This window comes from Callithrix jacchus, chromosome 9, assembly GCF_049354715.1.
Source record: "Callithrix jacchus isolate 240 chromosome 9, calJac240_pri, whole genome shotgun sequence".
In the NCBI taxonomy this organism is placed as follows: Eukaryota; Metazoa; Chordata; class Mammalia; order Primates; family Cebidae; genus Callithrix; species Callithrix jacchus.
The window spans coordinates 77,009,169-77,022,074 of NC_133510.1; the positions used below are offsets into that span (position 1 = coordinate 77,009,169).

Sequence of the window (12,906 nt, forward strand, 5' to 3'; positions counted from 1 at the left end):
TCTCTCCATCTTCTGGCCCTTACTGCCCTTTCTGTTCTCATGTCTTTTCACACTCCATCTTGTACTCTATCTTTCATCCATATTGAACTATTTTTCTAGGCTATAAGCTTCCTCTCTACTTGCAATTCTTTTGCATGCAGTGTTCTCCTACTTTTTCCTAATTCTGTCTGCTTTCACTTAGCTAATTCCCATTCTTAGGTAAGGACATGGCTTCAACTCACTTCTGAGGTTTTCTCACTGTCTCCCTCTCCCACCCACAGATCATTATTTCCTACTTTCTGATCCCCTTGCATTCTTTACTTTTCCTATGATAACTGCATGGAAATTACTTGTGTAATTGTTCATATTCTCTGATAAAGTACCCACTCTGTGAAGACTGAGGACATGATTGTTCTGGGTATTTATACCTAACAAAATTTCTCAGAGATAATATGCTATCAACAAATTTATGAGAAATAACGTAGAATGAATAGATGAGTGAGTGGATGAATACATAAACTAATGACCAAATGAAAGAAAATGTAGCTCTGGATTCTATGTCTTACACTATCAGATGGTTCTATTTGTTATATGGTGAGATACTGTAAGTTCTGGAGAACTAGGTTTTATCTTTGGATAGTACATGGGTTTATTAATTCAACAAATACTTTTCAAAAAGTTACTACTAGCCCTATGGCTTTGTGTCTTTGTTTATCCAAGTTAAATATTCAGGATCTCAGTTTCATCATTTGCAGCATCAGAGTAATAACATTTATCTGAAGAGTAATAATATTTGTCTGAAGCTTTTTGTAAAAATCCAGTGACTTTACAAAAATATTAAGTAGTGTTAAATAGTTGAGTTTCCTATTAGATGGTGTTTGTATTAGTGACAGTGTCTTAGAAAATTTATTCCTATTAAAATGTAGCTATATGACTTACTTCACTATTACATAAGAAGAATAAGTTGAGAATGGTAAAGAATTAAAATATGCTCTATATTATTTGTCTAATTTATAGTGTCTAGCCAGAGACTTAAGGTACAATCACATTTTTATAATTCCCTTAGGATTTGCAACCTCAAAAAACAAATCCATATTCTGACAAGTTTTGGACTGTTCTACAACTGCATTTATCTTACATCAATGTCATTGCATTGTCCATCCTGCCATCTAAATCTATCTCTCTCTCTAATCAGCTGTACTGCTGTATTTGTGCAGTGTATCTCAGAAATGGTAGTCTAATCCAGATTAAAATTGAATCGAAACTCCACTTTCTAACATTAAATGAACTAAATACAGAGAAAAAATAGAAGTGATCAAGAGAAAGAAGAATGTATGTGTGAACATCTGTCATGCTAAACTATACTGTTCCCACTTACGCGTTGTACATTATATCTCTCCCAAAGTTAGACTTCGCATTTCAAAGAAATGTCATTGAAAATTAAATTTATCTGACTGCCAATCAACATGTCCATTATGGACACAATTTGCATTTTAAGGAACACTTCCATTGTTATAAAATTTCAAACATATTTTGAACGTAGCTCATGGCTTCAACCCTTTATAGATAACCCTACTATTCATTCCATATTACCTGATACAGACTTCTCTAAATTTTTCAGTTGTCTGTTTCATCTTTACTTTAATACCAGACATTTTCTTTTGATTTCATATACCTTGGTCTTTTCTGTCAAAAAAGGCCTCAGGGATCTTTTTGTGTTATGTTTTTCAGGCATTTTTTTGTTTGTTTGTTTGTTTGTTTTTTGTCTTCACGTTTTTTCCTCCCACTTATGCCTAGATACTTTGTCTTTCTCCTTTAGTTCACTAAGTACTTTTGTGACTTCTTTGACTTCTGCACCCTTTTATATTACAAGGTATATCCCTCATCCATGGTGCATATCACATTTGTAATGTCACTTTACTTTTTATGTACAGTTGATTAATGTCTGTCTCACCCAGTAGATTATATGAACCAAGGGAGCATGTCTCTTCATGCTCACAATTTTAATTCCAGGACCTAGCCTATTAATTTGCACATAAGAGGTTCTCTATACATGGTTTGGAATGAATAAATGATTCTCCAATCCCTGGGGTATGAGGTAGGTGAATCTGTAAGTCAAATTGACACACATAGCGTCAAGTTAAATACATAAAAATATCATTATTATATAAAATATAAGAAGAGAAATATAAGAAAAAACAAAGAGGGTTGAGAAAGGATGCTGCCATTTATAGTGCCTCCTATTTTATGACATTCTACTGTAATTCTCACTGTAAACTCATGTGGTTTTTATTATTCTCATTTTATAACTGAAAGACACATGATGCAAAAAGTTTAATTGGTTCAACTCCCTACCCCTAAGAAGTGGTGAGGCTGAGCTATGTAACCCAAGCTAATCACCGCCAAAGCTCACTGTCTTTCCACCACTCCATGACTGAACTACTTGCTTCAGAACTTCTATATCTCTGTGAGATTCTCTTCAGCTTGGGGCTTTGGCCTCTGGAGTCTGAAGAATGAGTTACGTGGAAATTGTGAGTTTAAACCTATCTTAGACTCACATCTTCTTAATTGTGTTTTCTCTAATTTTTTTCTCATAAATGCAGTCACAACTTAAATGCTTCTGCAATTGTGGATGACTACACTTACAATATGCCAGATGTTATTTCATTTAAATTATGCCCACACAGTGCAGGTGCAAAATGCAGGCCACAATTGAGCAAATTTGGACTTAAGTAGTTCTGTGTTTTCATTTAATCTATATGCTTGGCTCAATGCAAATCATTTTCTTCTCTTTTCTACTTTCTCTCTGCCTAGGAGGCTTTTAAAATAGATTACTTTAAAAGTTCTGAAAAGTGAGAATGGCACATACATTTTTTAGAATTAAAAAGTCTTTGCCTCTTAGCTAGACTTTGCATTTTCCCAGACTGCAAAAAATATTATCTGGGCCATTTTATTTGCACAAATATAATGTGGCTAATCCAGCCATGCTTTCCAAAGAGAATACTTAGGGAAAATGGCCATAAAGCATCAAAAATCAATATCAAATGGATCTACTATAATCTCACAATTATTCTTTATTTGAGAACTGAACTCCTCCTCATTTCTCTTAACTTTTCTTAAATGTGTGCTCTGTTCATTCTTCCATGCTCTCATGTCCCAAAGTGTAAAATTTGTAACTTTGTGTGGCATCTGCAAGTGGGGGTCTATTGGCTGTTATATCCAAACTTGTGAGAAAAGGAAAAAACCTAAAATGTCTATAAAATGCTTATCTTAGGACACATGCTAGATCACTATTTCATAGCTTCTGAGCAACTACATTTCATTAAACCCAAGACAAGATCAATTGCATGACACACTATTATTTTATCATTAAGAAAACAGCGTAAATTAAAATATATCTCAGTATTTTCTTTATACTAATGGAAAAAATTTTTAGACTCAACATAGACTTGCATTTAAAAATTTATCCCTCTTGTGTATACATTAAAAAGGATATACTAAAGAAATAATTTGGTTAAAATATGCCTAAAACATTTTCCATGTAGTCTGGCTCTTTGGAACCACAGAATTGTCAATCTCTGTATTTTACCTCAGAATAACATCCCTTGTGATATCAATAGTATTACTAATAAAATGATACAGAATTCCTTTCAGGAATACTTTAGTTTTGTCTCCAAGTTATTTTTCCATGTCAATTACTTCCATTCTGCAGACTTAATTTTGTTGTTCTCTTGGACTTTTCAGAAGATTTTACAGAATAACTTTTGGCAACAATGATAAACCATATTTTTTTCTCAAATGGTTCTTAAATGCCCTGTTGAATTAAAGCAAGGAGTTATGGTTGTTGAAGGGTGGCAGAATATGCCACCCCAAAATATGCCATTGTGGCATAAAGATTATTTTGAGATAAAGGCATTTATAAATATTACAGCTGCAAGAAGAGCACTGTGATCCTCCCCTTGCACTATACAAATGGATTTTATTAAAATAATTCTTATCTTCCCTTAGCTTCTGCACAAGATTTAGCTGCTTTTATGTAATTGCCTATCTTTGTTCAATCCAGTATAAAAATATGTAGCTTTTACCACTTCTTTAGGTCTTCACTTTTTCATGAAAGCTCTCATGTCATTTAACACTTATGTGAAATACATGTGTATGCTCTTCTCCTGTTAATTTGTCTTATATTAATTTAATTTTCAGGCCCAGCCAAAACTCTAAGATAGAGATAAAATTTTGCTTTCCCTACATTGTCTAACTATGCATAAGAAATGATAGCTAAGGTACCTGAAGCGCAGGCAATCACTTCTACTGCTTGACCTATGACAATGTGAAGAGGCATCAATATTTTAAAGAACTTAAAATATGAATATGTACATATAATACATACATAAAGCTCCTTCTTAAACAAAATTTGGGTAACCCAATAGCAATATAAGATTGGCTAGTGTTATACCATACCTGGCTAAATGGTTTTATTGGATATCTGTTACCATGTTTCTATTACACTAATATGAGGTTCACCTATCCAGTGAATTATCATACTACAGATTTCCTCTCTGGAGATGATAAGCTTAACCATGTGTTCCTTGTTTTTTTTTTTTTTGAAATCCCTGTCACTCTGTTGTCTCATAATGCTCCTCCATATTACACTGTAACTTATACACCCCATAGTTATAAAAGGAATTACACAACTAACATTTTATGATCACCTATCATTATGCACAAGCCAATTTGACAGTTTTAGATCTGCTTTTTAGGTTAAATCTCAGGAACAATTTAGCATTTATAACTATCATCTTTAAAATGATGTAACAAGAGATTGCTGTGGTTATGTAATTTAATCAAGACAATCACAGAAGAACTTATATGTTATAATTGAAACTTTTGATATCCTATTAACTTATCTTCCTATTCTAAGTTGTAATTCCTTATGTTAACCAACATATGAGTTTTCCTTCTTGTTTATTATTCATGCTATTTTCTTCATTTAATAAATGCTTTCTTTAACATCCCTGAACTACCCCGTGTTTATACTTATGAAATGCAAATCACGCGATATTTTATTTTGGGTTTTACCTACCTGGATTGATTATGTCCTCATTCCAAACAAGGCCCAATTAATTAAGTCCCTTAAAAATATAATCAAGTTTCTTGATCATAGCTAAAATTTAAAGCTGTGTAGGAATAGGGGAATTAGGATAAAGGACTAAGATCAGAGACTATGAATTTGGGGCACTGTCTTAATATTTTCATAGAAAATACAATTGTATGTAGGAAGCAGCAGCCACTATAATAGAGGAAGAAAATGTAGTGTTCCTTTTCAAAGACAGACCCCAAGATAGGCTGAGTTTGGCCATGAGAAAGGCAAAGACTGCTACATTATCTGTTTCTGAATTAGAAAAAAAATCTTTAGAATATAAATAGCTGCACTGCCATAGAGTTGATTTAAATAGAAACTTTCTTAAATATAAGGTAGAAGGAATTATGTGTTGGTGTTTTACATATTAGCAAAAATATTTAGAAAATTTTTTATTCAAAACCTGCATTATATGAACCAGAAATTAACATTTAAGTTAAACGAGTTAGCTGATTTTTTCTGATCATAAAAAGAGAGAGACTTATGTGTCCATATTTTTCGTTTGCCTAACAAATTCTACCGATTATTCTCTCTGGATATGTAAGTGTTGCCTGGAGATAGAGGATGAAAAACTGCCTGCGGTCTCATTCTACACATGAAATTAGCAGGACCAATTATCTTCATTTCCTGTAGGGTCTGTAGTATATTTTCCAAATAGAATGCCTGAAGATATTGCTGTATCTAAGTCTTAACATTTAAAAGTTTGTCAATATTAGCTATGAAAGTTTGCTACATAAATCAAGACATACATTAACTTTTCCTTCTCTATATCTATGAAAGTCCCAGATGGCATCTTATTCTGATATAAATCTGTTTTGTCTGTATCAGAAATATCTTGTTTAGTGCGGCCACCTTCATAAATTACCTTAACTGCACCTGGACAACTTGCTGGAGCTTCTCCATCAACACTTGATGCTTCATTTTTCACTTTTGTGTAATAGAGATGGCATCTTTCCTTAAACTTCATGAACCAATCTCTGCTAGCTTCACATATTTTTCTGTAGTTTTCTCACCTCACTCAGCCTTTATGAAATAAAAGAGGCCCTTTCTCTGGTTTAGACTTTGACTTTATGGAATGTTGTGACTGGTTCGATCTATCCAGATTACTAAGACTTTTTCCATATCAGCAATAAGGCTCTTTTAGTTTCTGTGTTCTTTTTTGTGTTAACTGAAGTGGCGCTTTTAATTTTCTTCAATGACCTTTTCTTTGTATTCACAACTTGGCTGTTTCAAGCAAGGGGCCTAGCTTTCCACCTGCCTTGGCTTTCAACATGCCTTCTTCACTAAGAATCATTTATTGCTTTTGATTTAAAGTGAGAGACATGTGACTCTTCCTTTCACTTGAACACTTAAAAGGTCCTTGTAGTGTTATTAATTGGCCTACTTTCAATATTTTTGAGCCTCAGGGAATAGGGAGGCCTGAAGAGAATGAGAGAGACAGGTAGTGGAGCAGTCAGAACACACGGAAACATTTATCTATTAAGTTTACTGTCTTAAATGGGCTTGGTTTATAGTGCCCTCAAATATTAAAATAGTAGCATCAAAGGTACCTGATCACAGATCACTATAACAGGTATAATAACAATGAAAAAGTTTGGAATATTGTGAGAATTACCATAACATGATACAGAGACGTGAAGTGAGTACATGCTATTGAAAAACGGCGCTGAAAAACTTGCTTAAGTCAAGGATGCCACAAATTTTCCATTTGTAAAAAACAGGGTATTGCAAAGAGTAGTAAAGCACAGCACAATAAAAGGAGATATGCCGATATGCCTGTACAATTACTATGTGTCAATTTTTAAAAACCCAGTACTTGCTAGTTATTATAATTTTCTGCTTTTTTCTAAAAGTTGAGTTTTGAAAAACACAATGTAATTGATAGTTTCATTAATGTTTTATTACATATAAATAATGGTGCAATAAGAATATACAAATTAGCCCAGCAAACAGAAAACTGCAATTATTTTATGCTTCACTGGAAGATAGAAGTATCAAGGAAGGTCCCTGGAGATCAGAATGTGCTTTGATATTATTCCACACAATAATTAAGCAGTCAGTGAAAAATGTGAATGAATGCACATCCAAATGTATAATAATAAAATGTTAGAACTGAGAGATAATAAATCAGTTTGATCAAAAATACAGATGGATCTGGACAGCTGGAGAAATTATTCAGATTAGAAAGAGATGAGTTTTAATGAAAGGAATAGTAAGATCATGCATTTGAAGAATAATATAATATACAGTAGGAAAATATAAACTAATAAAAAGCTAAGATATATACGAAGTAATTATGGAGAATATTATTTTAGTGTATTCGTTGATACACTGTGTTTTAAGTCCAGTGTTATAACAATGAAAGATAATTGTGTTCTAAATTTCCTAACTTGAACAACTGGAAAAGAAAAAGAGAAAAATTATAATACCACTTAGCTAAACAATAACATTTTGTCCATAAGCTTAATGGAGATTTTATAAAGTTAGCCAATTTCAGAACAAAGTAGGAATTGTAATAAAAGCTGGCAATTTTAACTACCATAGAGATAGCAGCTTGAATTGTTTTATATTTAAAATATTGAATTCATTGACATATCCCCAATCTTGGATATTAATCTCAACTCTGTTTGCCTCAGTTTTCTACCAGGTCCCACTCTTGTGTGTTTAAGTCTTTTAACTTCAAAGCATCATTACATACTCTTTCTTTGCACTCAAGGTGTAGTGAAACTAATCAAACCAAAGACCCACAGTTGGTTGTTTTGACTAAAAAAAAAAAACAATTCTAATCCCCTCAATATATCACACACTCTGACAACAATTTAGGCCAGGCCACTTCCAATTTTATAATTTTTTTATATTGCTAAGAACAACAAGAAATTATTAGAACAGAGCTTCAGTTTGTCCCCAGGGAGACATGCATTAACCAATATAATTGTTACTTGATTTCAACGGAAAATATCCCAAATTTTAAAAAGCAATGGTACTATGTGTAAAAATAAGGTCTACGTCTGTGTCAAATGTTCATAAAATTTTGAAGAACCTATTTGAGAGGGTATGCTATAACAGGAGAAACCTTGATTGAGCATTTAGAAAAAATATAAATTTTTGTGCCAATTCTATTCTACTTGCTTTGTAGTCTTGACAAGTCTCTGATTCTCTCTAGGACTTACTAAAATCATGATAGTAAGAGTTAATGACAAAACTGGAAGTAATATATAAAGGTAAACTACTACTATCAACCTTATTAATATTAGTTTTAATATTATTTATTTATAAACAAATACGGTAATGTTCCAGATAAAATACAGACATTTGTCCTAGTGAGTGTACTTACATATGTTTTAATAAAATTTATAAATGTTTTATAAAACTTCTGAACACTAAAATATTAACCTTTAACCTTTTTTTTTTTTTTTTTTTGAGTTTAGTCCATTTTTATTGTGGATAACGGCTCGTTGTGGTCAGTATCGTTAGCTGCACCATCTACCATCCTTCTCTGTGAGCCACCTCTGTGGGGGAGCCTAAATTTAGCCCAAGAAATCAGGATCAAGAAGGAGGAAAAAAAAGCCCTGGGCTACATGGCCGCTACTGCTATATCTACACCTAACAGTCACCCAAGTGTGACGGTTTCCACGCAGGAGACCCAAGTGGCTCTGCTAGGGAGAATAACTTATTTGCCTAAAGCTTTTTTCTCAAAAGGAAAAAAAAAAAAAAAAGCTGGTTTCTAGAAACAGATGTAGAATTGAAGACTGTCCCAGGGAGCCAAATTTTACGGATGAATCACAAACTTATCGCTTCTCTAACAATGTCATGAATCCATTCCTTGCACCATCAGACGTTTTTCATGCATTCAAAAGTTTCTAGAGCTCCAGAACCACGAGTACCTCAGGTCCTGCGCACTCACATCCCCCAGAGAGCCTCCCGCACTAGACCTTTCTCTAGAAGTCCTGAGACTGGGTACTCTCCGAAAGCTGGAGGTTTGTGCGCAGTTTCTACAGTGGTTGAGTGCTTGCGTGAGGAAAGTCCCACTGCTGTTGATCTCCATCAAGGTCAAGTTATCCAGCTTGGCATGTGCTTAGTGCTGTCTCACAAAGCTGTCAGCAGACACTCGAAGGCTGGCTATATAAGTGTCCCACATATCCTTGACCAGGATCGGGATTTCTCCTGTGTTCGGGATGTTGTCTGAAGTATGATTAACAGCAGCTTGGTAAGATCCATGTAGTAAGGGCTGGGCATTGGGGTAGGTAAATGTTCCTTTCGTTCATGATCCCTCATCTTCTCCAGCTTTTCTATATCCGTCCACTCCGGAGGGAGCAGCTGACATTTCTGTCTTTGTTTCAGGTTAATTGCCAGCTACAGGGCACTTCCATTGGTAAACCAAACCTGGGTTAAAAGGCTCCAGTTCCCTCGCCCCACCAACCATGAGGTAAATCTTGTCCAGACTGAAGCAGGGGATGATGGTAACCATCTCCCTCGATCAGGAACTCCACCTCATCAGCGTTCTGACCCGAGGCCGGACCCGAGGCCGGACCCGAGGCCAGCCCCGAGGCCAGTCTGGCCGCGCAGTCAGGGCCATTGTGGAGCCTGCAAGGGATGCGCATCTGCCACCTCGCACCTTCGCTGCGGGCACCATGGGCGTTGCCCACTCCCGCTCTGTGTCAAAGGAGGTGCGGGAGCTCGAGAGCAAGACCGGCTTCTCATCGGATCAGATCGAGCGGCTCCATCGGAGATTTAAGCAGCTGAGTGGAGACCAGCCTACCATTCGCAAGGAGAACTTCAACAATGTCCCGGACCTGGAGCTCAACCCCATCCGTTCCAAAATTGTTCGTGCCTTCTTCGACCACAGGAACCTGCGCAAGGGACCCAGCGGCCTGGCTGATGAGATCAATTTCGAGGACTTCCTGACTATCATGTCCTACTTCCGGCCCATCGACACCAACACGGGCGAGGAGCAGGTGGCGCAGTCCCGGAAGGAGAAGCTGAGATTTCTGTTCCACATGTATGACGCCGACAGCGACGGCCGCATCACCCTGGAAGAATACCGAAATGTGTTCGAGGAGCTGCTGTTGGAAAACCAGCACATGGAGGAGTCCGCTGGCTCCATCGCCGAGGGGGCCATGATGGAGGCGGCCAGCGTGTGCTTGGGGCAAATGGAGCCTGATCAGGTGTACGAAGGGATCACCTTCGAGGACTTCCTGAAGATCTTGCAGGGGATCGACATTGAGTCCAAGATGCACATCTGCTTCCTTAACATGGAAACCATGGCCCTCTGCCACTGACTGGCCGCCACCTCCACAGAGAAACTGCACTTTGCGATGGGGCCGCCTCCCCGCCCAGTTGGAGTAGCCCAGGCCGGGCGGACAGCCTCTCCCTACAGCTCTGGTACATGACAAAGGTTCGTCTGCTCACCTTGTGTCTCGTAGGGTATGGTATGTGGGACTTTGCTCTTTTTAACTCTAATAAAAAACAAAATCTCACCCAGTTAATTAGTCAGTGTGGGCTGCCACAGCAAAATCGCATACACTGGATGTCTTAAACCACAGACATGGATTTCTCACAGTACTCTCGTCTTATAAGGACACTAATCTTATCACTGTTATCTGCTTTTACGATTTCATCTAAACCTAATTACCTCCCAAAGGCCCTACCTCCTTGATCCATCAAACTGGGGGTTAGGGCTTCAGCATATGAATTTGGGGGACACATTCACTTCTTAACTCCAGGGTGTCATTTATTTTTCTCTCTACTCCTTCTCTAAAAAAAAAAAAAAATTATTGTCTTGATTTCTCACTTTTATGTCCTTTTAAAGTATTTTTTGTTTTGTTTGTTTGTTTGGTCAAGTATCTCTTCTGTCCGGGATAACTGGTGTTTATCATTGTTAGCAAGGTAATGATTTACAATACTTTTAATAAGTCATAATTACTATCACTTCTCATTTCATGTGATGTCAGTTAGATAAGTGAGTGCTTACTTGTTTTGTCATTTGCAGAGAAAGGAGAAAAAAATTTAGTATTCACTGTAGCTTCTTCATTTTTATAAATGGTGTTTCTTCCTGCACTGCTTTCTTCTTCAGTCCCAAAAGCACTTACTAATTCTGAAACCCTCTCTTGGGTGATTCTCTGAATTGGAAATTGTGACCTTGAGGCTGTATTGATAGATCATTTCTTGTGTGCTCTGACTCCATGACTATGTTGAATTCCAGAGAAGAGCATCTTTCCTTTGCTCTGGGTGATTCATTTGTCTCAAGGGTCTTTGCTACTCTTCCTTCATGGGGACAATTTCATGTATATGACCTCTCTGGGCACCAAATACAAGTACAAACTCATGGCCAATATATATGCTTACAATATAGTCACATAGGTAAGAGAATGGAAGAGGCCAGGTAGAACATATAAATCAAGGAGTAACTTTAGCCAAATAATTTCATGCTATAACATATATGGGTCAGAGAATATTTTTGAATAAATAACACATCTTAGAAATTATTAGTAAAACAAATCTTTGCTTGAGAATTGAACTTATTTTAGATTGTTATTTATTTATTTATCTATTTATTTATTGGGATAGAGTCTTGCCCTCTTGCCAAGGCTGTAGTGCGATGGTGCAATCTCGGCTCACTGCAACCTCCACCTCCCGGGTTCAAGGTCTCCTGCCTCAGCCTCCCGAGTAGCTGGGATTACAGTTGTGTGCCACCACCCCTGGCTAATTTTTTGTATCTTTAGTAGAGACGGGGTTTTACCATGTTAGCCAGGCTGCTCTCGAATTCTTGACCTTGTGATTCACCTGCTTCAGCCTCCCAAAGTTCTGGAATTACAGGAGTGAGCCACCACACCCAGCCCTAGATTATTATTTTAATATTTGACTGTAATACGCTAATACTTAAATCAAATTTTGAGGAAAAATAATGATTATATTATACAATAGCCAGCATTCTATAAAATAGTTCATTAAATTTTTCCCTTATTACAAGGGAGGAAACTGACCACATCCCAAGGGCTCCTAGATAATAAGCAGGAGAATCAGGGTTAACATATATGTCTATTACAATTCAGAGCAGTTCAAGGTCTTAAAAACTGTCCCTACCTATCAGCAAAATATTATAGTCAGCAAAAGTATGAGTCCCTGGGTATATTTGTGAAGCTAAAGGCGTGGAGGTAAAAGTGACATTCCAGCCCTTGCATTTTACACTGATCAGGTATTAAACAGAAGCCTTATGTCTGGCGTTTGGAAAGTATAGAAAACCCTTCTATCCCTGGTATTTACAGGCATACGTTGGAGACCTTGATAAAGTTATTTAGGAAAGTCCCTACATTGCTGACTCTGTCCTGGAAGCACACATTTCAGAAGACATGCAATAAATTATGGATTGTGTAAAGGCCCAGTATAATACAATGAAATGACAATCATCCTGAAAACCAAGGTCTTGCTGGGCAAATCCTACACTTGGCAGCAACTCTCTCCTGAACTATAGGGCTCAGAGCTGTCACTGTATTCTGTTACCTCCATAGCTCATCGCCAGTCTCCATTTTACTGTGTTATATTGATACGCCAGCACCCTATTTATGGATTGGCTTCATAAAAGAGAAAAATCACTAAGTATTATAAAACCAAAGTAGCCACATTATACCTAAGGGTAAACCCGGGAGGAAACCAAAAACGAAGAAAAAAAAGGATAAGGAAGACCCAAAGACTTTTGTATTCGAGTACATATTACATCAAACGGTTTCTTTATAGCCATGGAAGTAAAATGACAGATGTTAATATCAGTAAAACAGTGTTTACTAATTTAT

At 36.6% G+C, this 12,906-nt stretch overlaps 1 pseudogene across 1 annotated transcript; it reads left to right on the forward strand.

The window, feature by feature from the left end:
• Positions 1 to 4,565: 4,565 nt before the first annotated feature.
• LOC100404068 (calcineurin B homologous protein 3 pseudogene) lies at positions 4,566 to 11,554 on the forward strand (annotated as a pseudogene). The gene is made up of 2 exons (XR_013522347.1): positions 4,566 to 9,323; positions 9,458 to 11,554. The product of XR_013522347.1 is annotated as a calcineurin B homologous protein 3 pseudogene (transcript).
• The last annotated feature ends 1,352 nt before the right edge of the window (positions 11,555 to 12,906 follow it).